The sequence below is a fragment of the Procambarus clarkii genome, chromosome 31, assembly GCF_040958095.1.
Source record: "Procambarus clarkii isolate CNS0578487 chromosome 31, FALCON_Pclarkii_2.0, whole genome shotgun sequence".
Lineage (NCBI taxonomy): Eukaryota > Metazoa > Arthropoda > Malacostraca > Decapoda > Cambaridae > Procambarus > Procambarus clarkii.
This window is the reverse complement of record NC_091180.1, coordinates 22,893,393-22,920,105: the sequence shown is the minus strand read 5'-3', so window position 1 is coordinate 22,920,105 and position 26,713 is coordinate 22,893,393. Positions and strand designations below refer to the sequence as shown.

The following is a 26,713-nucleotide window of genomic DNA, read 5'->3' as shown; positions in this document are numbered from 1 at the left end:
TATGGTGTGGTGTTGAGCTTAACGCCTAACTACCTATGTTAGGTTAACAAGGCAACAACACCTTACTAACCAATCACCAAATACAGTTTAGTCGTGAACATACTCCAGGAAAAAAGTCAACTCTCACACCGTATGTATACTGAGAAGTGGATTTTTCCGCTCTGTGAATGTATCCCAGGAGTATAGAATAAGTGTTGTCATAGATTCAGCTACTCGCAACACAAAAGTTCCTAGTAGCACGGGCTATGGTGAGCCCGTAGTGGACTTGTATATAGAATAGAGTTTCATAAATCCATATATTGCTAGACTGAGTACTTATGGGCATCCGTGGTGAGTCCAGGACGAGACGGTACGCTGAGTACTGTGTTGTAGAGGTGTGTGCGGGGGGGGGGGGTGTTGATGGGTGAGTGGGGGATCTGAGGAAGGGATTGAGAGTGTGGGAAGGGAAGGCGGAAGAGAGAGGGAGTGGAAAATAAAGAGAGAAGGACAGAGAAGGATGGTGGCAGGCAGTGAGGGAGAGGGAATGGCGGCGAGACGTTGGTATTAGAGAAGCTGGTAATGACGAGGGTTAGGAGGAGGTGGTGATGGCGTAGGAGGTAAATAGGAAGGCAGGAATCTAGTGTATTTGACACCGGAGAGAGGCAGGAAGACTGGCAGTTATGCAGATAGTAGATAATCAAGTAGTTTGACGAACAGTTCCAACAGGTTCAGTAGACAAGTAGAATACAGTTTGGGAGACAATTAGCACAGGTGGTCAGCCAGGTAAACAGTACAATGTGAGTGAGAAAGGCGTTATGAAGGTCCCAGTTGGCTCTATATCACTGCTTCCCATACTGAAACACTTCAGTTAAGAGTAAAAATAAAGAAGTGTGTGGGAAGGGGGAATCAATATAAATTTTCTGGTAGAATGTCCCCACACCAACACCACCCCACACCCCACACACCACCACCCCACACCCCACACACCACCACCCCACGCCTGGTCCGCCCACACCCCCCCCCCACACCACACCCCCCGCCTGGACCGCCCACACCCACAGTAAGACTAGAGAGCACCGTATAAGCCGGGGCATGTAGAGGAGCGCTGCATAATTCACTGAGCGCGAGGGGTGGAGGCTCCCCAGGGCCCGGCGCCGTAAGCCCTGCCCGAATACTTCACAACAATGCACCCGGGGAGGGCATGGCTGCTCCCGCCATGGTCACACGGCACGCTGGGCTGTGCTCAGGCTCCCTGGGTATACGCCACCATACGTGTCCTGTACCCTCATTTAACACGGGGTGGGACGCGAACAAGGGGACACAGGTGGAAACTGAGTACCCACATGAGCCACAGGGACGTTAGAAGGAACTTTTCCAGTGTCAGAGTAGTTAGTAAATAAAATGCATTAGGCAGTGATGTGGTGGAGGCTGACTCCATACACAGTTTCAAATATAGATATGATAGAGCCCAGTAGGCTCAGGAATCTGTACACCAGTTGATTGACGGTTGAGACGCGGGACCAAAGAGCCAGAGCTCAACCCCCGCAAGCACCTCTTGCGTGGGTTGGTGCTCTCAGTGCCTCTTGTCTGTCACCCTTTTTCTTTATTGGGACTACATTAGCCGTCTTCCATATTTCTGGTAGGTCTCCCGTTTCCAGTGACCTACTATACACTATGGAGAGTGGCAAACAAAGTGCTCCTGCACACTCTTTCAATACCCATGGCGAGATTCCGTCCGGCCCAACAGCTTTTCTCACGTCCAGCTCCAATAGGTGCTTCTTGACCTCATCTGATTGAATTCTTGACCTCGGGATTGAACTCCGACCTGCAAGAAGCGAGACCGTCCAGGCAGAGTGGTTGGGCGAATGATAGAGAAGTAACGTAACGGATGACGACTATAAATATCATAAGAAAAATATAGGAAGAACAAGAAGCAAGCGCAGAAGGAAGTGACAGAGAAGAATAACCTTTGCTAATAAGAATAAGGAGACAAAAAAGAGAAATATTAGTAGAAAAAATATAAAATTTAGGTAGATATATATATATATATATATATATATATATATATATATATATATATATATATATATATATATATATATATATATATATATATATATAAGAACTTGGGTGTAATAAGAATTAGAATAGTAGTATAACATATAATAAAAGTAGAAAAATAGGTAGAAGAGCAATAGTGAAAATATATAGAATAGGATAAAAAGAAGTATAAAAGCAGACAAAATATCAATGAATAAATGGAGGGAATGAGGCACAGAAGATACTGTAAACTGAGGGTGAAGTGTGAGCACTCACCCTGTCGTGTTCACCCTGTTCCCATCAGTTACACTTGTCAACTGACTACAGAATGAACATTAATCCACTTGAACGTGTAGAGATGGATTATAAAGTTAATCCAAGGTAATTAAGAACCTCCTCTTCCACCTTCTCCCTCTTCCCCCCCCCCCTTTCCTCTCCCCTCCCCCCATTCCCACTCCCCCTCCCCCCTTCCCACTCCCCCTCCCCCCACCCACGCCGCTAATCAGGGCCTTTAAAACACCCGGTAATGGCTTCTCGCTGTCCAGTTAACTAATCCTCCTCAACTTATTCCAGTGAGCCCGTTGTGGAGCTTCTGACGTGCTTCTTCCCATTCTTTGTTCAAGTGTTCAGTGAAGATGGGGGGGGATGGGGGACAGTAGGGGAGGTGGAGGAAGGGAAATTAAAATACTGTTCCGTTTTCTGTTTTAGGTCCTCTGGTAGGTTTGGATAGTACATTTTAGTACGACAGTTTCCTGACGTTGGGAATCCATAAGAGGACGGACTGACCTTTTACTGCTAGGTGAACAGTGGCATTAGATGGAAGGTAACGTGTCTGACCATTTGTACCCCACGAGTGTGGAGCCGTCGCTCTACCCATCAATCCAGGTGTATTTTACTTAGGCAACAAAGTGTTAACCCACATCTGCACCAAAGCGACCTCACTGAAGGACAAGAAGTGTCCCTAGCGACTACATCTTTGCACCATCAGAAAAATATCATCGTTCTTATCCATACTTAAAAATCACAGAACTCATTTTAACAACAGGCTAACGACATCATTTGGTAACTTCAGCCACAAAGAGAGTTCACATTTGATATGTTAGAGTCAAATATCATTTTTGAAAGTGGAGTATTTTGGCCTCATATTGTCAACATGTTGAGCACACCGGTGAAAGTAACACCCACATTACTGTGGACTCGTCAAAGAAAACGTGCGCTTCTCTCTTCGTATATCCAAATGTATCTAACGTATTTAAATACAAAATTAATTCTACAAATATAGTTTAATACTAATTAATAATATATATATTAATAAAAATACTTAATTATATTAGGCGTAAATAATAGCATTAATAATATATTTAAATATTAGTTGTATATATTTATGGCAATAGCAAATATTTATATTATGATAATGTAGTTGGATTAGTTGCACATAATAAACGTACTTTATTTCACAATGAGCACAGTATTGTATTATTTCTACAGATGACGTTGGATACAGTCAATACTCGCGGCTTAAAAACAGTCGCCTTACGGGACTGTTTTAGTGGTAAGCACAAAACTCCTTTTGTTATTTTAACTTCATTCTCGATGACAGACCTGGGGCCAGATTCACGAAAGCACTTACGCAAGTACTTACGAACGTGTACATCTTTCCTCAATCTTTGACGGCTTTGGTTACATTTATTAAACAGTTTACAAGCATGAAAACTTCCTATTCAACTGTTGTTATTGTTATAAACACCCTCCTGGGGCTTCGGAGCTCATTAACTGTTTAATAATTGGAAACAAAGCCGCCAAAGATTGAGAAAAGATGTACAGGTTCGTAAGTGCTTTCATGAATCTGGCCCCTGGCCGTTTATATCCAGCACGAACTAGCATACCTATAGTTCCTTGTGTCCGCCGGGTTGCAGATCTGTACTAATTCACACAGGAAGTATGGTCCAATAGGCCTTCTGCAGTTACTTCCATTCATATGTTCACTTATCCAATTTATACCCATTGTTTCGTGTTCTATCTTGTGTTTGTCACCTCACCCAAAACTTTTGTACCATATCACCTCATCCAATAGACTATAAGTACGAAGAATTTGTGCGTAAATTAAGTCTTTTAAAATGTAATACGAATTACGAAACGCGTTCAGGCGTCAGACAATTAAAAAATGAATTTTGGAGAATTGTTATTTTTATTACTATCGACAGTGAAGAAAAACATAAGAAATATTGAGAAAATTCGTGTTAAAATTATTAATCTTACCTTTTCGGTCATATTCAACAACATATGTTTACAAGAAAGACTGCTACCATAATATACTAATATATATATATATATATATATATATATATATATATATATATATATATATATATATATATATATATATATATATATATATATATATATATATATATATGTATATATCTTTCGAAATTAAATAACTATGAACAACATGAGCATCGTAGTGAAACTAACAAAGACAAACGGATTTATGCACATAAATGTTTCTGACGTAGCCTGAAACGCTATGTGTACTAGTTAGAGGCTGTACAAGAATGTAAGAACTCTTGTATATATAAATAAAAATAATAATAAATAATGATACTTATAACATCCATAAATAATGATAACTTTGTACATATACTCCAATGACGTATTCAGAGCAGCGAGAAGGAGCGCAGACGCAGAGGAGCAGCCACAAACACGTCCAAGCTGCACATTTCCACAGCAAAACAAATTCAAAATAATAATGTGAGTCTGCAGCGCTGCCAATATTGCGCGGGCTGTTGTCTGCTGAAATCAAAATTTAAATACTTAGGAGCTATCCGTTTTCTTTCTAGTAAAGCTTAAATTATCGCTAAACACCTACACTTTTTTGGGCGCTATAATCACAAATGAGTAATTTTATAGTTAGAAAGGAGGTGTGAGAGAGAGAGAAGGCAGAAGAGAGAGGAGGTAATAGAGAGAACGCTCTATCTCCCATGAGAGAGAGAGAGAAGGCAGAAGAGAGAGGAGGTAATAGAGAGAACGCTCTATCTCCCATGAGAGAGAGAGAGAAGGCAGAAGAGAGAGGAGGTAATAGAGAGAACGCTCTATCTCCCATGAGAGAGAGAGAGAAGGCAGAAGAGAGAGGAGGTAATAGAGAGAACGCTCTATCTCCCATGAGAGAGAGAGAGAAAAACACAGTACCCCCTCCCTACTGTTTTCTACCAACCAATGCTAGGCTGGTAGAGTCGATGGTGGTACCATACTCAAGGGGTCGGCGGATTATCTGGGGAGGGAGAGGGGAGGATTCAGGGGATTACTGCCTCGTTCTTCACTCTTCATTATTCCATGTTCACTGTTCACTGTTCATTATTCCATGTACACTGTTCATTAGTTCTCGTCCACTATTTACTGGTCAAGTTTTCAATTTTTATTTTGAATTGTGGGGGGGGGGGGTTAATTTTAATTTCAGTGTTCCTTTATCTTCATGTTCACCTGTTCAGGATTGAGTGTTCATTAGTCACTGTTTACAGCTGACGTGTTCACTGTTCTCGGAACATATATGTTCCTAGCTGTTCAGTGTTTCCTCTTTAGTGTTCTCTCTTTCATGTTCATCTGCAGACAAGTTCAGCTGAACAGCTTGTTCTCATTGCACACTTTGTACAGCTTACCTGAGCTCTTATCAAAGACTTAAGTGGCGTTCTTCAGGGGGGGGGGGCAATAAGTGCTTCTTGAACAACTGAATATTGTTCATCAACGGTAATAAATGATTTTTGTTCATTTTTTTAGAAGCGAAGGTGAATAGAAAGAATATTATTGCAAGTCTGTTCATATTGTTCATTGTGTGGAGGTCCCTTTATGGGAGAGTGTGGTGGTGTCTGTAACACACACACACACACACACACACACACACACACACACACACACACACACACACACACACACACACACACACACACACACACACACACACACTCTCTCTCTCTCTCTCTCTCTCTCTCTCTCTCTCTCTCTCTCTCTCTCTCTCTCTCTCTCTCTCTCTCTCTCTCCTTTATTCTCGTTCTCTTGGTGCTTGTTCTTCGCCCTAACTCAGGAAGTCAATCCATTTTTCACACGTATTCGCTTCGTTTCTCTTATTGTTTTGATGTTCTTTGTTTCTCTTGTTGTTTTGATGCTCTTTGTTTCCCTTATTGTTTTGATGCTCTTTGTTTCTCTTATTGTTTTGACGCTCTTTGTTTCTCTTATTGTTTTGATGTTCTTTGTTTCTCTTATTGTTTTGATGCTCTTTGTTTCTCTTATTGTTTTGATGCTCTTTGTTTCCCTTATTGTTTTGATGCTCTTTGTTTCTCTTATTGTTTTGACGCTCTTTGTTTCTCTTATTGTTTTGATGCTCTTTGTTTCTCTTATTGTTTTGATGCTCTTTGTTTCTCTTATTGTTTTGATGCTCTTTGTTTCTCTTATTGTTTTGATGCTCTTTGTTTCCCTTATTGTTTTGATGCTCTTTGTTTCTCTTATTGTTTTGATGCTCTTTGTTTCTCTTATTGTTTTGATGCTCTTTGTTTCTCTTGTTGTTTTGATGCTCTTTGTTTCTCTTATTGTTTTGATGCTCTTTGTTTCTCTTATTGTTTTGATGCTCTTTGTTTCTCTTATTGTTTTGACGCTCTTTGTTTCCCTTATTGTTTTGATGTTTTCTACGTTTCCCCATATTATAAAATTATACTCTGTTACCCTTCATTTGTCGACAGTTTTCATAAAGTCTTATATGATAAGAAACTTGTTACTTATGACTTTCTTACCGGCACATGTTGGAGGAGAAAACGGAGGCGGGGGGGGGGGGGGGGTGGAGGACTGTAGTAATTAAGCTAAACTCGTCTGATGGGTTCATAAGTGGTAATCAGTATTACGATGGAGGTATGTAGTATCTTTAAGGGAGTGAACAATAGTGCACATTTCGGTCTGAGGTGTAGAGTGCACACGGTAAGTCACAGTGACGTGGGGTGAAGACGTGGGTGCTTGTCACTGCTACGTGGGTGAAATGTTGATGTAAGGAAGCACTGGTGTAGATGACAGTGTTGAGGGCAGAGGCCACTGAGGTGTAGTGAGGTGACACACACCACCTGCCCTGTGTCACCCATGTACAGTACCTGGGTGACACACCACCTCTCCTGTGTCACCCATGTACAGTACCTGGGTGACACACCACCTCTCCTGTGTCACCCATGTACAGTACCTGGGTGACACACCACCTCTCCTGTGTCACCCATGTACAGTACCTGGGTGACACACCACCTCTCCTGTGTCACCCATGTACAGTACTGAGTGCTGCTCAGCGCTCACTACCCCTACTAGTAACACATGACGTGGGGATGGGGCTGAGTGAACAGCACTCTGGACTCGTAATCCTAGGGTCCGGGTTCAATCCCCGGTGATGGCAGAAACAAATGGGCAGAGTTTCTTTCACCCTGATGTCCCTGTTACCTAGCAGTACATAGGTACCTGGGAGTTAGACAGCTGCTACGAGCTGCTTCCTGGGTGTGTGTGGGGAAAAAAGTTAGTAGTTAGTAACAGTTGACTGATTTACAGTTAAGAGGCGGGCCGAAAGAGCAGAGCTGAACCCCCGCAAGCACAACTAGGTGAATACATTAACCAAACCCCTCAGAAGCACATCAGTTAGTAACACACAAGTAACACACAAGCAAGACACTAGTAACACATGTGATGTAAGCGGCAGTATCCTCCCCCCGCCCCCCCATCAACACTTGCTATGTGTCCGAGTCATAATATTACCAAGATATGTGTTTTATTATGAGACATTAATCACTGTGTGTCACACCTCAGCGTCATAACCCCCAGGACACTATTTCTTGGTTATTGGTCGCTGTCTTGACCTGTGTCTCGGTACTCACCTAGTTGTGCTGGCGGGGGTGGAGATCTGGCTCTTTGGTCACGCCACTCAACTGTCAATCAACTGTTACCAACTACTAACTTTTTTCCCCATACACACGCCCAGGAAGCAGCCCGTAGCAGTTGTCTAACTCCCAGGTACCTATTTACTGATAGACAACAGGTGCATCAGGGTCAAAGAAACTGTTCATTGTTTCTCGCCGGCACCGGGAATCGAATCCCGGAGCATAGGTTTACGTGACCAGCGTGCTGTCCACTCAGCCACCTGCTAAGTGGACAGGTGGAAGGAGTGTGTGTGTGTGTGTGTGTGTGTGTGTGTGTGTGTGTGTGTGTGTGTGTGTGTGTGTGTGTGTGTGTGTGTGTGCGTGTGTGTGTGTGTGCGTGTGTGTGTGGTCAATAAAGAACTCCCAAGGCGACACCACAGACATAATTGATATGATTCAGTACACTGGAGCTCAGCAGATCAGATCTAAAGGAGACAAAACTGCCAATAATATTTACAACCCGGCCCACGTGCCCAGACATCTCCACACACACACACACACACACAAACCCACCCACTTTCCCTCACATTCCACAACGTATCACCCGTTACAACACCTCCATACACCATTAATTCATCTCGAAACAAGTAATTCTGCTGTTAACTAGAGAATGTGGCAAGTCAAAACTGCACCCAAAATCGCATACCAAAGTTTGGAACCATTTCATTGAGAAATGAGACTGCAGCGAACGCACGTTTTCAGAACTTATCGCTCGGCGCCCAGGGATTTTTGGCGGGAGGTCCCGTCGGCCACCATCAGCTGACCCCCAGCCCTCGCATGAATAATGTAAACACTGCATCCTATCGCCCTTAATCCGCCCGCCCCGAGGGACTATAATTGCCCGTCCATGCATTATGTAGACGACCACCCATATTGCTCATATATCCGTGACGCGAGGCTTGTTACCCTTGCCAAATGAGGTGTGATCATGGGCTGGGGAATGGGTAGGAGTTGTAATGGGGGAGGAGGAGTGGGTAGGGGTTGCAATGGGGAGAGGGAGTGTGTTAGAGTCGTATGGGGTTGCATTGGGGAGATGGGGGGGGGGAGGTTAGGGAAGTGGTGTGTTTATGGGGAGTTGTATGTGTGGGAGCGGTTGTTTTGGGGGCGGGGGGGGGGGGTTATATACTCACCTAATGGTTAAGCTCTGGCTCTTTGGTCCCGCCTCTCAACTGTCAATCAACTGGTGTACAGATTCTTGCGCCTACTGGGCTCTATCATATCTACAGTTCACTACCGTCCATCCTCTCACCAGAGGCAGGTTAAAGACCAAGTAATGAAAGTTGAACACGGTTGAGAAAACTTTAGAAATCCAGCCCCAAACATCATCTTGCTTAGGGACTTCAACCTACGGCACCTAAATGGAAGATCGTAGCAAATAGTTATATCCGAGAGAGTATATCACACACATACACACACACACACACACACACACACACACACACACACACACACACACACACACACACACACACACACACACACACACACACACACACACACACACACACACATACACACACACACACACACACACACACACACACACACACACACACACACACACACACACACACACACACACACACACACATGACCTACTATATATTTCAGCCAGGTCTGTACTAAACCAACAAATAGTTGACCCAACCTAAAAAGATAACACACTAGACCTTATTTTCACAAATGACCATGAATTGATCAGGAACATAATCATTACTAATACCTGTTACTCAGATCACAATTTAATTGAAATTCAATTAAATTGAAAGGCCTACATAACCTGAGCACTAGGCCTACATAACCTGAGCACTAGGCCTACATAACCTGAGCACTAGGCCTACATAACCTGAGCACTAGGCCTACATAACCTGAGCACTAGGCCTACATAACCTGAGCACTAGGCCTACATAACCAGTCCCCAATTCTAGAGGAGAATTTAGCAGATTTTAAGCACCCAGATGTCACTTGGGTACTCCGTTTTCACCTGTGTCTCCTTGTTTGGGTATTCCACCCGTGGTAAACAGTATATCCTTGTCTTCCCTATCAATTCCCTGAAAATTTAATTTCTTCCTCTAGGTATTTTATATATCGGGACTGTGTCTCCTCAACTTCTCCTCTCTCTTACGATATTTTTATGTTCTTCTCCTTCAGTCTTTCCTGGTAGCTCAGTCCACTTAATTCTGGGACTAATCGTCTAGCAGACTTCTCTTATTTATAAATTGTGGCTGGTTCTTGTGAGTGGTTCTTGTGACTGGTTCTTGTGACTGGTTCTTGTGAGTGGTTCTTGTGAGTGGTTCTTGTGACTGGTTCTTGTGAGTGGTTCTTGTGACTGGTTCTTGTGACTGGTTCTTTTGAGTGGTTCTTGTGACTGATTCTTGTGAGTGGTTCTTGTGAGTGGTTCTTGTGACTGATTCTTGTGGCTGATTCTTGTGACTGGTTCTTGTGAGTGGTTCTTGTGACTGGTTCTTGTGACTGGTTCTCGTGGCTGGTTCTTGTGACTGGTTCTTGTGAGTGGTTCACATTTCTCCTTAATACATAAACACACATCCGCAGGAAGCAGCCCGTTACAGCTGTCTAACTCCCAGGTACCTATTTACTGCTTTACAGTAAATAAATACCTGACCCTGAAAGAAAGGGGTTCTTTCACCCCTTTCATCAGGGTGAAAGACAATCTATCCGTTTGTTTCTGCCTCGGCTTACCCCTTATTCTGAGTGACGGTCACTCCCTGTTACTCTGAGTGACGGTCACTCCCTGTGTTACTCTGAGTGACGGTCACTCCCTGTTACTCTGAGTGACGGTCACTCCCTGTGTTACTCTGAGTGACCGTCACTCCCTGTGTTACTCTGAGTGACGGTCACTCCTTGTCACTCTGAGTGACGGTCACTCCCTGTGTTACTCTGAGTGACGGTCACTCCCTGTGTTACTCTGAGTGACCGTCACTCCCTGTGTTACTCTGAGTGACCGTCACTCCCTGTGTTACTCTGAGTGACGGTCACTCCCTCTGTTACTCTGAGTGACCGTCACTCCCTGTGTTACTCTGAGTGACGGTCACTCCCTGTTACTCTGAGTGACGGTCACTCCCTGTTACTCTGAGTGACCGTCACCCCCGTGTGTTACTCTGAGTGACGGTCACTCCCTGTTACTCTGAGTGACGGTCACTCCCTGTGTTACTCTGAGTGACGGTCACTCCGTAAAGCAACTTAATCGTGAAAATGTTTGTAATAAATTTTAACAGCATCTCGCTTCACTATTTAATAATAATAATTAATAACAAGTCAAATAAATTAATGAAGGATTACGTAGAAATTTATTTGCAATTTGATATAATTGTTGCGATACTTGTATATATTATTGCCTGTAGTAGAGGACCGAGAGCTGGAGCCCGACCTTGTATGCACAAGGAGATGAACATGAAGACACTCACTTATTATGATATCAAAGTTCCTCTAACACAGTGCTGAGATAATAATATGAGTGTCTGTGATAGCAGTCATGTGCGTGTGTGTGATAGCAGTCATGTGTGTGGGCGTGTGTGATAGCAGTCATGTGCGTGTGTGTGATAGCAGTCATGTGTGTGGGCGTGTGTGATAGCAGTCATGTGCGTGTGTGTGATAGCAGTCATGTGCGTGTGCGTGTGTGATAGCAGTCATGTGCGTGTGTGTGATAGTAGTCATGTGCGTGTGTATGATAGCAGTCATGTGCGTGTGTGATAGCAGTCATGTGCGTGTCTATGATAGCGTATCCCGAAATGTAATCCCCCCATGTGTACGGAGGTAGGAAACAAACACACACATGTACAAGTAATCCCCGTGTGTACAGAGGATTACTCCACCGTGTGTACGTTACTCCACAGTAACGAGTGGAGTACCTCAAGGATCGGTGCTGGGACCAATCCTCTTTCTAATTTTCGTAAATGATATGTTTATAGGAGTGGAATCCTACATGTTAATGTTCGCTGATGACGCAAAATTAATGAGAAGAGTTGTGACAGATGAGGATTGTAGGGTCCTCCAAGAGGACTTGAACAGGTTGCAGAGATGGTCAGAGAAATGGCTACTGGAGTTCAACACGAGTAAATGTAAAGTTATGGAAATGGGATCAGGTGATAGGCGACCAAAGGGACAGTACACAATGAAGGGGAACTGCCTACCTGCAACGATTCGAGAAAGAGACCTGGGAGTGGATGTGACACCTAATCTAACTCCTGAGGCATATAAATAGGATAACGACAGCGGCGTACTCTACACTGGCGAAAGTTAGAACATCATTCAGAAACCTAAGTGAGGAGGCTTTTAGGGCGCTTTACACTGCCTACGTGAGACCCGTCTTAGAGTATGCCGCGCCATACATCATGGAGCCCCCACCTGAAGAAACACATAAGGAAACTGGAGACGGTTCAGAAGTTTGTTACGAGGCTTGTCCCAGAGTTACGAGGGGTGGGATATGAAGAGCGCCTAAAGGAACTGAACCTTACGACACTAGAGAAAAGAAGGGAGAGAGGAGATATGATAGGGACATATAAAATACTCAGGGATATTGACAAAGTGGAAATAGATGAAATGTTCATACGGAATAGTAAGAGAACGAGGGGACATGGGTGGAAGCTGGAAACTCAGATGAGTCACAGAGATGTTAGGAAGTTTTCTTTTAGCGTGAGAGTAGTGGAAAAATGGTATGCACTGAGGGAACAGGTTGTGGGAGCAAATACTATTCATAATTTTAAAATTAGGTATGATAGGGAAATGGGACAGGAGTCATTGCTGTAAACAACCGATAGCTAGAAAGGCGGGATCCAAGAGTCAATGCTCGATCCTGCAAGCACAAATAGGTGAGTACACACACACGTGCAGGTACTCCCCCGTGTACACATATGAAGGACACACACACACACACACACACACACACACACACACACACACACACACACACACACACACACACACACACACACACACACACACACACACACACACACATGTGCGGGTAATCAGGCGAAATAATACGGTGTCATTGTCTAGGTTTTTAATCATCAACATCCGATCACTAAGAAAGTTTTCCAAAATGCTTCGCTCCTGCTGGACATTTTTAGTCTCCCTTTGTCATTGATCTTCGCCTGATTTAAATCCCCTTGATGTTGCCTGTTCTTTACCTCTGATTATTTCCAGAGTCTACGTAAATGACGTCCATAAAACAGTGTTGATGCTTCATGTTGTAATTAATTGTCAGGTTGCACATGGTATTATTATTATTATTATTATTATTATTGTCTAACCACTTGGGCTGGACGGTAGAGCGACGGTCTCCCTTCATGCGGGTCGGCGCTCAATCCCCGATCTTCAAAGTGCTATATAGTTGTAATGGCTTGGCACTCCCTCACCCTGCCAGCCCTCCCTCACCTTGCCAGTCCTCCCTCACTCTGCCAGTCCTCTCTCACTCTGCCAGTCCTCTCTCACCCTGCCAGCCCTTCCTTGCCGTGCTCTCTCTCTCACTCTCTCTCTCTCTCTCTCTCTCTCTCTCTCTCTCTCTCTCTCTCTCTCTCTCTCTCTCTCTCTCTCTCTCTCTCTCTCTCTCTCTCTCTCTCTCTCTCTCTCTATATCTATCTATCTATCTATCTATCTATCTATCTATCTATCTATCTATCTATCTATCTATCTATCTATCTATCTGTCTATCTATCTATCTTTTGTGCCCGCTCATTACAGCCACCATTTCCTCTCCCCATATTGGCCCCATACTCCCCTTACTGTTGGCCGGACGTGAGGGTGAAGAGGAAGACCAGAGAGTCACATCAGTCACATTTACACACCTGGCTTCACTAACATCTCCCACACCTGCTTTCAATCACACACCTTCCCTTATCATGCACTACCCCTGACTTCAGTAACATTTCCTGTTATGTATACCTGGCCTCATCCACACCTGTCATCTACACCTGACTTCACACCTCCCCCTCCACACCTGACTAACTTCACGCCTCCCCCTCCACTACACCTGTTAGAAGAACGTAACTTCAATGCACTTAAATCCATCCTTGCAATAAAGATTTCTAAAGCTTAGGATTAACTCTGTCATTCTTCGTTCGCTTTGCAGAGAATTTCTGTTGATTGTGTTGTATGGTGATTGTCATGGGTATTGTAGGGGACGTGTGGCAGAGCGGTTATGGTTGTGGCTTAGAGATGTGAGAGTCACAGGTTCGATCCCAGTTAAAGGAGGCAATGTTGTTTCCCCAGATGGTGCAAGTTAGTGTGTAGTACAGTAATGTGTCCACCAGTTAGTGTGTAGTACAGTAATGTGTCCACCAGTTAGTGTGTAGTACAGTAATGTGTCTACCAGTTAGTGTGGAGTACAGTAATGTGTCCACCAGTTAGTGTGGAGTACAGTAATGTGTCCACCAGTTAGTGTGGAGTACAGTAATGTCTCCACCAGTTAGTGTGGAGTACAGTAATGTGTTCACCAGTTAGTGTGTTGTACAGTAATGTGTCCAGTTAGTGTGGAGTACAGTAATGTGTTCACCAGTTAGTGTGTAGTACAGTAATGTGTTCACCAGTTAGTGTGGAGTACAGTAATGTCTCCACCAGTTAGTGTGGAGTACAGTAATGTCTCCACCAGTTAGTGTGGAGTACAGTAATGTGTTCACCAGTTAGTGTGTAGTACAGTAATGTGTTCACCAGTTAGTGTGGAGTACAGTAATGTGTTCACCAGTTAGTGTGTTGTACAGTAATGTGTCCAGTTAGTGTGGAGTACAGTAATGTGTTCACCAGTTAGTGTGGAGTACAGTAATGTGTCCACCAGTTAGTGTGTAGTACAGTAATGTGTCCACCAGTTAGTGTGTAGTACAGTAATGTGTTCACCAGTTAGTGTGGAGTACAGTAATGTGTCCACCAGTTAGTGTGTAGTACAGTAATGTGTCCACCAGTTAGTGTGTAGTACAGTAATGTGTTCACCAGTTAGTGTGGAGTACAGTAATGTGTCCACCAGTTAGTGTGGAGTACAGTAATGTCTCCACCAGTTAGTGTGGAGTACAGTAATGTCTCCACCAGTTAGTGTGTAGTACAGTAATATGTCCACCAGTTAGTGTGGAGTACAGTAATGTGTTCACCAGTTAGTGTGTAGTACAGTAATGTGTCCACCAGTTAGTGTGGAGTACAGTAATGTGTCCACCAGTTAGTGTGGAGTACAGTAATGTGTTCACCAGTTAGTGTGGAGTACAGTAATGTCTCCACCAGTTAGTGTGTAGTACAGTAATATGTCCACCAGTTAGTGTGGAGTACAGTAATGTGTTCACCAGTTAGTGTGTAGTACAGTAATGTCTCCACCAGTTAGTGTGGAGTACAGTAATGTGTCCACCAGTTAGTGTGGAGTACAGTAATGTGTTCACCAGTTAGTGTGGAGTACAGTAATGTGTTCACCAGTTAGTGTGGAGTACAGTAATGTGTTCACCAGTTAGTGTGGAGTACAGTAATGTGTTCACCAGTTAGTGTGGAGTACAGTAATGTGTCCACCAGTTAGTGTGGAGTACAGTAATGTGTTCACCAGTTAGTGTGTAGTACAGTAATGTGTCCACCAGTTAGTGTGGAGTACAGTAATGTGTCCACCAGTTAGTGTGGAGTACAGTAATATGTCCACCAGTTAGTGTGGAGTACAGTAATGTGTCCACCAGTTAGTGTGGAGTACAGTAATGTGTCCACCAGTTAGTGTGGAGTACAGTAATATGTCCACCAGTTAGTGTGGAGTACAGTAATGTCTCCACCAGTTAGTGTGTAGTACAGTAATGTGTTCACCAGTTAGTGTGGAGTACAGTAATGTGTTCACCAGTTAGTGTGGAGTACAGTAATATGTCCAGTTAGTGTGGAGTACTAATGTCACCACCAGTTAGTGTGGAGTACTAATGTTACGAAGTATGAAGCCAATAGTCGTATTATTTCCGTTGTGGTCATTAGTGAATTGTTGAATTGCTCCTGTAGACATTAATAAAAAAAATTCTTAATATAAATATTTACAATTACCAAAATTTAACTACATTTTCCACTCTTCAGGGTTACGGTCTATTTAGGTTCGTCATCTTCAGACTTGAGGTCTATTGAAGTGCGTCATCTTCAGACTTGAGGTCTATTGAAGTGCGTCATCTTCAGACTTGAGGTCTATTGGAGTTCGTCATCTTCAGACTTGAGGTCTAATAAAGTCTTCCTGTGTCCACTAGAGTTTTCAGTTCCAATATATATAACATTCCCCAACCGTTCTCTGTTAGATAATTTATACATAAATTGATATTATTCTCACTCAGCCTTCTTTCATCTTTCATCTTCTTTCACTCGTCTCGTTAGTGCCAACTTTCACTCTGAGTACTTACCGTGGGCGTCCCAGGGCTCGTCCTTCACTCTGGCACTCGCGTCGAAGGTGCCACACCTGTAGGGATATGACAGGTGATGAGACACGGGGGGGGAGGGTGTAAGTTGATGTGTAATTACCTAAGTGTAGTTACAGGATGAGAGCTACGCTCGTGGTGTCCCGTCTTCCCAGCACTCTTTGTTGTATAACGCTTTGAAACTACTGAGGGAAGTCATGGTCATTTGGGGGTATGTTTATTGCAACTGGGTTGTAACTTAACTTGAACTGTAACCGAACCACCCAGCTCCGGACCTCCGGTTACCTAGCTGTAAATAGGTACCTGGGAGTTAGACAGCTGTTACGGAGCTGCTTCCTGTGTGTGTGTGTGTGTGTGTGTGTACTCACCTAGTTGTGTTTGCGGAGGTGAGCTCTGGCTCTTTGGTCCCGCCTGTCAACCGTAGGACTGTGTGTGTGCGCCTGTGTGCGCTCATCTATTTGTACTCACCTATTTGTGCCTGCAGGATCGAGCTTTGTCTCTTGGATCCCGCCTTTCTAGCCTTCGGTTGTTTAAAGCAAATGCAAAGGAACTTTGCATTTCTTTATAAATATTGAATTCCATTAATCTGGACCCGGGGCCGAGTGCATGGGTATGTTTTCAATTTCTCTTTCAAAATCTACCAAGCTCGTGTTGATATCAGTTATATTTACAGGAGTTTGGATATCACGCATAAAGAAGCTATCCGGATCAACTTCGTCCAAAGAATGACGTCAGACGTCCAGCTGAGCAGACACGGGGGCACAGGAGCTTCTTGAGGAGCTACTCTTCACCTTACTCTGAGTGTACCACATTTCTTGGGGACACTCTCAACCCAGAAGGTCCGGTGTCGCTGAGGTAAGGAGTGCTGTGAAATTGTTGCATGCAAGAGTAACCGTGACTTTAATTACCCAATGAACGACAGTTAGACAGATAGTAGAGCAGTGACACTCTACTACACACACACACACACACACACACACACACACACACACACACACACACACACACACACACACACACACACACACACACACATACATATATATATCATACACTTGCAGGAACTCGCAAGGAATTAACAAACATAACACTTCCCCATATGAGAGAATCGAACCATGGGCCAGCCAGGTGCCTGGCCGTAGCATTAACCACTAGGCCACCCTCGAAATACCGCCCGAATTTCCGTCCTTTAATCGATCTGAGGATGACCTAGTGGTTAATGCTCTGGCCCAGACACTTGGCTGGCCCATGGTTCGATTCTCTCATATGGGGAAGTGTTCTGTTTGTTATATATATATATATATATATATATATATATATATATATATATATATATATATATATATATATATATATATATATCTCGTCTTTATTAAATTTGTCCTTCATATCCTTGTGTGTCTCTTGTTTACTACGTGTGTCTCAGCTTTCTCCTGTCCTCCACCTCCCAGGTGAGAGTCACCAGCAAGACCAACAGTTCACAAGCCTGGTTAAAGCTTGTGAACTGTTTAGGTAAATCCCTCTTACGTTAATGAGTTTCCTGAGTCAGCCTCCCTCGCCATACTACGCGCGCGTGCACACACACACACACGCGCGTGCATACATACACACACTCACACACACACACACACAGGCACACTGATGAGTCATAGAGAGGTTTGAAAGTTTTCAAAGGTTGCTCTTGTAGCCCACTGTGCTAGACCCAAAGAAGAGGGGCTGTTTATCCTCGAAGAGGCACTGTTGACAGGTAAACAGAGTTGGTGCCAGTGTATTGACCCCCCCCCCACACTCTAGCCGGGACACGGGGGAGTTGACAATGACGGTTGAATGATGAATTCATTTATATTAAATGAATTACAAGCTTTCCCTGTAAATGATCATTTCTACATTATTTTAAACTTAAGTTCCAAGACTTTCTTGGAACGTAAGCCTTATAAGGCTTACTCTCTCCAAAAGTAAGTAAGGAGAGTAAGCCTTAAGGCTTACTCTTAAGGAGAGTAAGCCTTAAGGCTTAAGGCTCTCTCCTTACGCTCTCCAAGAGTAAGGAGAGAGTAAGCCTTAAAGCTTACTCTGCAAGGTAAGTGGTAGATGGGTGTAGTGGTAGATGGGTGTAGTGGTAGACAGGTGTAGTGGTAGATGGGTGGAGTGGTAGATGGGTGGAGTAGTAGACGGCTAGAGTACTGACCTGTGGTCGGAGAGAGCGTCGTGGAGGGCGGCCCTGTAGCTCCGGTAGGTGCCGTCGTCCTCTCTCCGCGTCGCCTGCAGGAGGGAGACATACCACAGGTCAGTCACGTGTACTGCTGGCAGTGTTGGGTACTACTGCTGGCAGTGTTGGGTACTGCTGGCAGTGTTGGGTACTACTGCTGGCAGTGTTGGGTATTGCTGGCAGTGTTGAGTACTTCCTGTTCCCTGCTAGTTTACTGCTAATGACAGCTTTGTCATGGTTAATTCATCTACGTATGGTAATGACTGGCTAGAGAAATGTTAGACGACCCATCGTACTAAACATTTCATCTTAGTACACATGAACGCTAAAGCATTAAAGCTTTAAGCACTAAAGTGAATTGATGAATTTAAAGCATTAAAATTCTCTCTTTAATAAATTGTTGATCAAATATTGATTAACAATTTGTTTTTGTTATTTTATTACTGTTATTTTTATTCAAGGCAATTAATATAATATTGCTGACGTAAGATAGAAATTAGAATTATAAATAGACGGAGGATATTGTGTCGCTGTCTGTCATCAAAGGACCGTTGCGTTCTCCAAGTATATCTCAAATATTGACTTATTGAATTGAACTTAAGTCAGTCATTGACTTATAGTCAACCTAGGCTATGGTCCGAGACTATGACTCTACACGTGCTTCGTTCACCATCATGCTGTAGTGTAAACACACCATAAACCAACGGTCACCATCAGACTGTAGTGTAAACACACCATAAACCAACGGTCACCATCAGACTGTAGTGTAAACACACCATAAACCAACGGTCACCATCAGACTGTAGTGTAAACACACCATAAACCAACGGTCACCATCAGACTGTAGTGTAAACACACCATAAACCAACGGTCACCATCAGACTGTAGTGTAAACACACCATAAACCAACGGTCACCATCAGACTGTAGTGTAAACACACCATAAACCAACGGTCACCATCAGACTGTAGTGTAAACACACTATAAACCAACGGTCACCATCATGCTGTAGTGTAAACACACCATAAACCAACGGTCACCATCAGACTGTAGTGTAAACACACCATAAACCAACCAAGCCAAAACACCTCACCTAACCTCACCTAGACTTAACCATACATAAACCCTCAACATATAATAATAACATTAATTGACATTTCAGACAAAAATATTATTTAGCAGTTTCTGAGAATTATGGTGTCAATTGGTTGTTTGGTGTATAAATCAAATACTGTCTTATTAAGAACTTAAGTAAGTCACTATTTGACTTATAGCTTAGGCTGGAGGATGGGTTGCTCTTTGAACATGGTTTTCGCTTGTCCTGGAGTTTAAACCATTACTCTCATCATAGACAGTTTATTCAAAGTGGCTTCATACTTTATGCACCTCACTTGGGACTATATCATCAGCCCCCAAACTGAGGTGGTTCAAGAAAATTGAAATGACAGTTTGTTCGTGTCCTCGGACAAATGAGCATCGACCTCGATGAGTCAGGTGAATTTGTCTTATGTTATTATTTAATAATCAACCCCAAACTCAGTCTTTAAATGCTCTTTGAGAAACAAGAATAGTCTTACGTCTGGCAGGGAAGATACAAACAAGTGCACCTCGTGATGCGTTTCCAAGACTTAAGGCAGTTTATTAACTCAGTTTTGACCTCTGGTTTCCACTGAGGAACCCAGCGTCGTAACACGTTCGTATAGACAAATGAAGCTCTACTGGTTAGGGTAAACCAGTAGAGGTTCGCCGCTTGTCGTCATGTAAAGGAGGTGAAGGAGGACTCACCTGGTGCTTGGCGTCGGGGTATAGAGGCGCTCTCCGTCGACAGAGCATCTGTAGCGAGGCCAGGGAGTCATGGGGCAGGTTGTCTGTGCCAACACCCAGCATCCTCGCCTCCTCCTCGGGGCAGCCTCCGCCCATCCCGCCCCCAGTGGTGGGCGTGGCGAGGGCGGCGTCGCAGGAGGTGGGCGGCTGGGCCGACACCTCTGCCTTCAGCCCACCCATTCTCTGTTCTGAGTAAACAGGAAGTGTCGTGAGAATGTTCTGAGAGGTGTTTAATAATCTGTGTTTATATCTCCTTGTCATTGTCTGTGGACATTGTCTGCAAATATGTCTTTTTTTTTATTAATACATGAGGTACATCTGCATTAGTGCAGCTACCCTAGACTATATGAAGTGGAGTACAGTGTGTCAAAAAAGCTAACTAGGTGATGCTAAAAAAAATCCCCATCACACAGGATGGTTAGTCATACAGAGGCATGTGATGGGCAGTCTGCACTTGCAGACTCCAGAAGCATTTTGAGGATATCATCAACACAAGAGTGAATAAGGTAGCAGTGGTAATACAAGTCCCCATCTCGCAGGATGGTTAGTCATACAGGGCCATATGTTTAGTAGCCGGCACTGGCAAATTTTGGGTACACTGTGAGGATATCTTCAAGAATACGAGAATGAATAAAGTAATTGCAAAGCTCTGCAAATATGTCATCAGTTAAATAAATGACATACGTAAATCTGTGTATCTATGTATTTACGTATGTAGGTTAGCTTAGCATTTTAAAAGCACCGAATCACCTTCTGTGGTTGAGTGTTCAATAAACCCTTGAACTATATGTTTAACACTTCTTTAACCCTGTCCATGGAGGACAGAAGAAAATGTATATATGCTGGTTAGCATTGTAAATGTGTGGCCACGTCTGTGGTAGAAAAAAAAAAAAGTTAAATAAATACTGAAGTCTATGGACTTGGGACTGAACATTTCACATCCGCTGAATTCCGTGAAGGGTATAGGGGCTGTGCCCACCCTTCAAGGGGGTACTGGGCCGACCCTATGATACACCTATGTCATAGGACTCTATATTTAGTGAAGCGAGTCCCAATTAAGCATCTGGCCTCCAAATTTGAACATTCTCGCTTTTTAGCATACTAGGGGGTTACCTGGTGTTGCCTGGGGGTTGTCTAACATTAATCACATGCCATGTGTGATTAACGTGTGGCCGATTAACGTGATTAACGTGATTAACGTCTTATTAAACTCATGTTTAATAACATCGACTCTAACCAGCCTTTTTTCGTCCCATAACCCAGACATGCAGTTAAATGGTAATTAAGCTTGAACATAAATAAATAAGTTTATGTAAAATAACTATTATTAAGACATAAAAATATATTCAATAATTATAATAAAATATGTATATTTAATATAAACTGTGTTAAATGGAAAACTCTTAAGCGCTAAAAGGACTTGCAATCACATTCTTACGCCAAACTTGCTATTAAATTCCATCTATATTTCTCAGATATAATTTAAATCTAAATACAATTGTGCTTTATTATTTGCATTATACATTTATCCAACGTTTCTCAAATCATTTGTTTTATCGGAGGTAAATTGTTACATATTCTCTTCAGCTGTTAGATTCAAAGTTCATGACCTCACAACCTTGTATATAATGTCCATCATTATGTATCATGTACTGAATCATTATGTATTTTTAATAATGTACTTTCATTATTCTTTAATGAAAACCTAGTTTCACCTTCTTCATATATTAATATTACAATATATATCAAAAGTTTAAGGAAACATTAAAATAAACAGTTACCTTGAGGCAACACTGCTCATTAACACTACTAACTTTAATTTTATAATGATACAACAAGTGTTATTAAATCAATATGATGAAATTTTCTCAAAGCCTCGTAAAGAAGCCAACACCAGTATTAGTTGCTATGGACTTACGTCACTCAAATAAATAACAAATAATTTGTTTAGCTAAAACTAAAGTAATACTAATATTAACAGGGAGAGAAATCACACACTAACTTGATATATATGAATGAGAAAAGCCACCGGAGCTTTGAGATGCCTCGAACCCGTGACCGAGAGAATCCCAGGCGCTGACGCTAACCACTAGACCACTCTGACTTGATAAAAGTTATTCAACCGGATGTCTCCGGTTAAGGAGTTTCTGGGTCGAGAGTTCGAGTCACCTCAAAACTCCAGTTGATTGCCTCAATAATAATAATAATAATATCTTCTGCTAGCCCTTTGCTTCCCCAAATTCTTCACTCTTCCCCACTGATAGGGAAGCTGTTAGGTAAGACCTCCTCCCTACCTCCGCCTACACTCCCCCACTACCCCCTCCTCCTCCTCCCCACAATTGTAGCATAATAGCAATCTACTGAATTAAACTCAGCAAAAAAAAAAAACTAACAATGTGTTTTTGATCGGCCTATGAGAAAACTCTTTAACCCAATGATTGCGACCCCCAGTAGGCCTATTTAGGCATAAAAGAATAAATATAAAGACAAGTCTTCGTCCGAATACTCCGAAGACTAAGAAAACAAATGATGTAGTCTGAGACACCAGTCAATAAGGAACAGTTGTAATGTGTATTACGAAAATATCTCAAATGTTCAGGGGAATTCCAGTGTGGGAGAATAATGCCATACTCTTAACGGTTTTGAAATTCCTGAAAAATGGGTTTCAATTATCTTGGTCTTCGGACGGTTTTAGTGTTTAAACCCTTACTGTGAAACTGATAGTGTAGTGCTGAGGTGCAGTGAGTGTATGGTGATCAAGACGAGGAATATACAGTGACGTCAGGAATATATAGTGAGTGTATGTGGTCCCTTCCACCCTCTCTGTCTCCCCTTCCCACCCTCCTATCCTTCCGTGGCCCCCCCCCCTCCCATGCTACATCCACATCCTTTTCCTATTTGGGTTTACCATCCTACAACCTTCCACTGCGTTTAAATTTTAGTTACTGTATTAAGTACACCGACTCTATCCTGTGATGTGATGGGAAGGGCCCCCATAAGCAACCTTTCTCATATATATCCCCTCATCCTTCACCTGTCTCATTTTAAACATTCTCATCTTTATTCTCTCCCTGTCACCCCTCTACTCTTGTTTCCCCTCTCCCCTCTACACTCTCCCACTCCCCTTACCCATTCCCCTTAACTAGTGGGCTCCACCCAGCTCGTCAGTGAGGAGATGTTCCCCTACTGCTTCTCCTTTGTGGCGCCTGCGTCCCCTCCTGCGTCCCCAACTGCGTCTGTGATCAACTTCCTTCCTCGTGGCCTCCCTCTTCTCTCTTTCTTTTTTATCTCTTTATTAAATAATTATTTACTATTAAATTGATAATAATAAACAATAATTTGTTATTTATGCCACTCAAAGCAATTAAAATTGCATAAGAAAATAGAAATTATAAAATATACCACCATGACTTATATTCTCATCTGACTTGATAATATAGCGAGATTTCTTTCCACCTGTCAACCTAGTAAGGTGTCTCCATGCATCAGCGGCTCTCCAACCTTGCATTTATAGACTCTAGGATACTTGTTTGCGGGCAATTGACATGTGTTTCTAAAGCACTACAAACACCTAAGTCAGCAGTACAAATCATTATATTACCCTAGACTATATGAAGTGGAGTACAGTGTGTTAAAAAAGCTAACTAGGTGATGCTAAAAAATCCCCATCACACAGGATGGTTAGTCATACAGAGGCATGTGATAAGCGGTCTGCACTGGCAGACTCCGGATGACATTTGGTTACAGTGATAGAGATGGTGAGAAACAAGGGGAAGAGCTGGGGGTTGGTGTGTGGTGGGGGGGGGGTTGGTGGAGAGGAGACAGTGGGGGGGGGGGGGGGGAATATTGTATTTTCTTGATAATGTGTTGAAACACGAAAACGTTTGGAACTTGAGTTTCATTTTACACACACACACACACACACACACACACACACACACACACACACACACACACACACACACACACACACACACACACACACACACACACACACATATATAAATATATATCCGAATTGCTGTGGCCCCCCGTCTTGCTGCCCCAATCCACACCAAATATAAGTGTATTTGCGACGAGGTGGTGGCTGACAGGTACGGCCACCATGGCCTACTCTGCCAAAGCACAGGGGGATGGCACTCGAGGCACAGTGAAGTTAACGACATCATTTAGAGGAGCCTCACCACAGCTGGATGCCCAGCCGAGAGAGAGCCCCGTTACCTAACACCCCGTAACTCTGATACTCTTATTGGTCGTCCAGATGGTATCACTGTGAACCCCTGGAAGAACGGCAAGCAGTTGGTGTGGGACTACACGTGCGTATCAACCCTGGCTAACACCTACACCTACATTGACTTCAGTGTTGCACAACCAGGTGGCGCTGCCGCTCACAGGGAATCAGCCAAATCCCGTAAGTACAAAGACCTGGATCACCACTACAATTTTGTCCCCATTTCTTCTGAGACTCTCGGCGCCTGGGGTAAGAGTGCCACCAGTTTTTTTTAAGGAACTGGGTTCTAGGCTAATTGAAACAACTAGAGACCCTAGAGCTGCCAGCTTACTTTTCCAGCGCCTCAGCGTGACGATACACTGCATCCAGAGTTCCTGCCCGCCATCTGAGGAGCTGGAGGAACTCGACAACCTATGATAACCATCTTTGTAACCTGTATGTAACTTCTTTTTTGTAACAAAGTTTAAATAAAACATATATGTGTACATAAAAAAGAATAGGGGTGGTTGGAGAAGAAAATAATAAAGTGTTCAGTGAGAATCCACACGGTCTTCTCTGAATACTCCTTATTTTCTTCTCCGAGGCTATGGGTCCCCCACATTTGCACCAGAGGTGGTACCCTCACAACTTGTGAGGAATTGAAACAGGAATTTCCTTAAGTACTTTCGTATTTAATAATACAGCTTCAGATCCTTCTGAAGGTGTATTTTTAAATACTAAAGTACTTAAAGAAATCCTTTCTTAATCCTTCCTTTGTGCTCTGACACTATCACATTGTTTATCACGTGTTGATTTACACACACGTACATTATATAATATATATATATATATATATATATATATATATATATATATATATATATATATATTTATATATATATATATATATATATATATATATATATATATATATATATATATATATATATATATATATATATATATATATATATATATATATGTGAACAAGCCTGAATGGTCCCCAGGACTATATGCAACTGAAAACCCACACCCCAGAAGTGACTCGGACCCATACTGCCAGGAGCACTCTGCTGGCGTACAGGATCCCTTAACCGTTCGACCAACACGACCGGACAAAAGAGGATGGCAGCCGAGGCTATTTCCATCCCTCCGCCGGCATTCGGTTGGTAATCTTGGGCATGGTATTTTATCAAATCACCTCATTCTTTGGAACACACGTGAGGAACACAAATGCGAACAAGCCTGAATGAGGTGATTTGGTAAAATACCATTTTATCAAATCACCTAGAGTTTAACCGATGCAAATACCAGAGTTTAACCGAAGCAAATGCAATGTAATGAAGATAGGTGTAGGGAGCAGGAGACCAGATACAAGGTATCACTTGGGAGATGAAATACTTCAAGAGTCTGAGAGAGAAAAAGACCTGGGGGTTGATATCACGCCAGACCTGCCCCCTGAAGCTCATATCAAGAGGATAACATCAGCAGCATATGCCAGGTTGGCTAACATAAGAACAGCCTTTAGAAACATGTGCAAGGAATCTTTCAGAACTTTGTATACGTCATATGTCAGATCAATCCTGGAGTATGCGGCTCCAGCATGAAGTCCATATCTAGTAAAGGATAAGACTAAACTGGAAAAGGTTCAAAGGTTTGCCACCAGACTAGTACCCGAACTGAGGGGAAATGAGCTACGAGGAGAGACTACGGGAATTAAACCTCACTTCACTGGGAGACAGAAGAGTTAGAGGGGACATGATCACCACATACAAGATTCTCAGAGGAATTGATAAGGTAGATAAAGACAGACTATTTAACACAAGGGGCACACGCACTAGGGGACAGGTGGAAATTGAGTGCCCAAATGAGCCCCTAGAGACGTTAGAAAGAATTTTTTTCAGTGTAAGAGTAGTAGACAAATGGAATGCATTAGGCAGTGATGTGGTGGAGGCTGACTCCATACACAGTTTCAAGTGTAGATATGATAGAGCCCAATAGGCTCAGGAACCTGTACATTAGTTGTTTGACAGTTGAGAGGCGGGACCAAAGGGCCAAAGCTCAACCCCCGCAAGCACAACTAGGTGAGTTGACACCTCGACATGTCCATGTGAGCGTCCCGGATATTACATGTGATCTGAATGCTCTTGGATTAC

At 43.0% G+C, this 26,713-nt stretch overlaps 1 protein-coding gene across 1 annotated transcript in view; it reads left to right on the top strand.

Moving 5' to 3' along the window:
- LOC123758956 (uncharacterized) overlaps positions 1–26,713 on the top strand; it is a 93,008-nt gene that overhangs the window by 12,004 nt on the left and 54,291 nt on the right. The window contains exons 3-4 of the mRNA XM_069334539.1: positions 3,508–3,571; positions 16,992–17,173. The gene's annotated coding sequence lies outside the window, so the exon portion shown is untranslated. The remainder of the gene's footprint in view (positions 1–3,507; positions 3,572–16,991; positions 17,174–26,713) is intronic.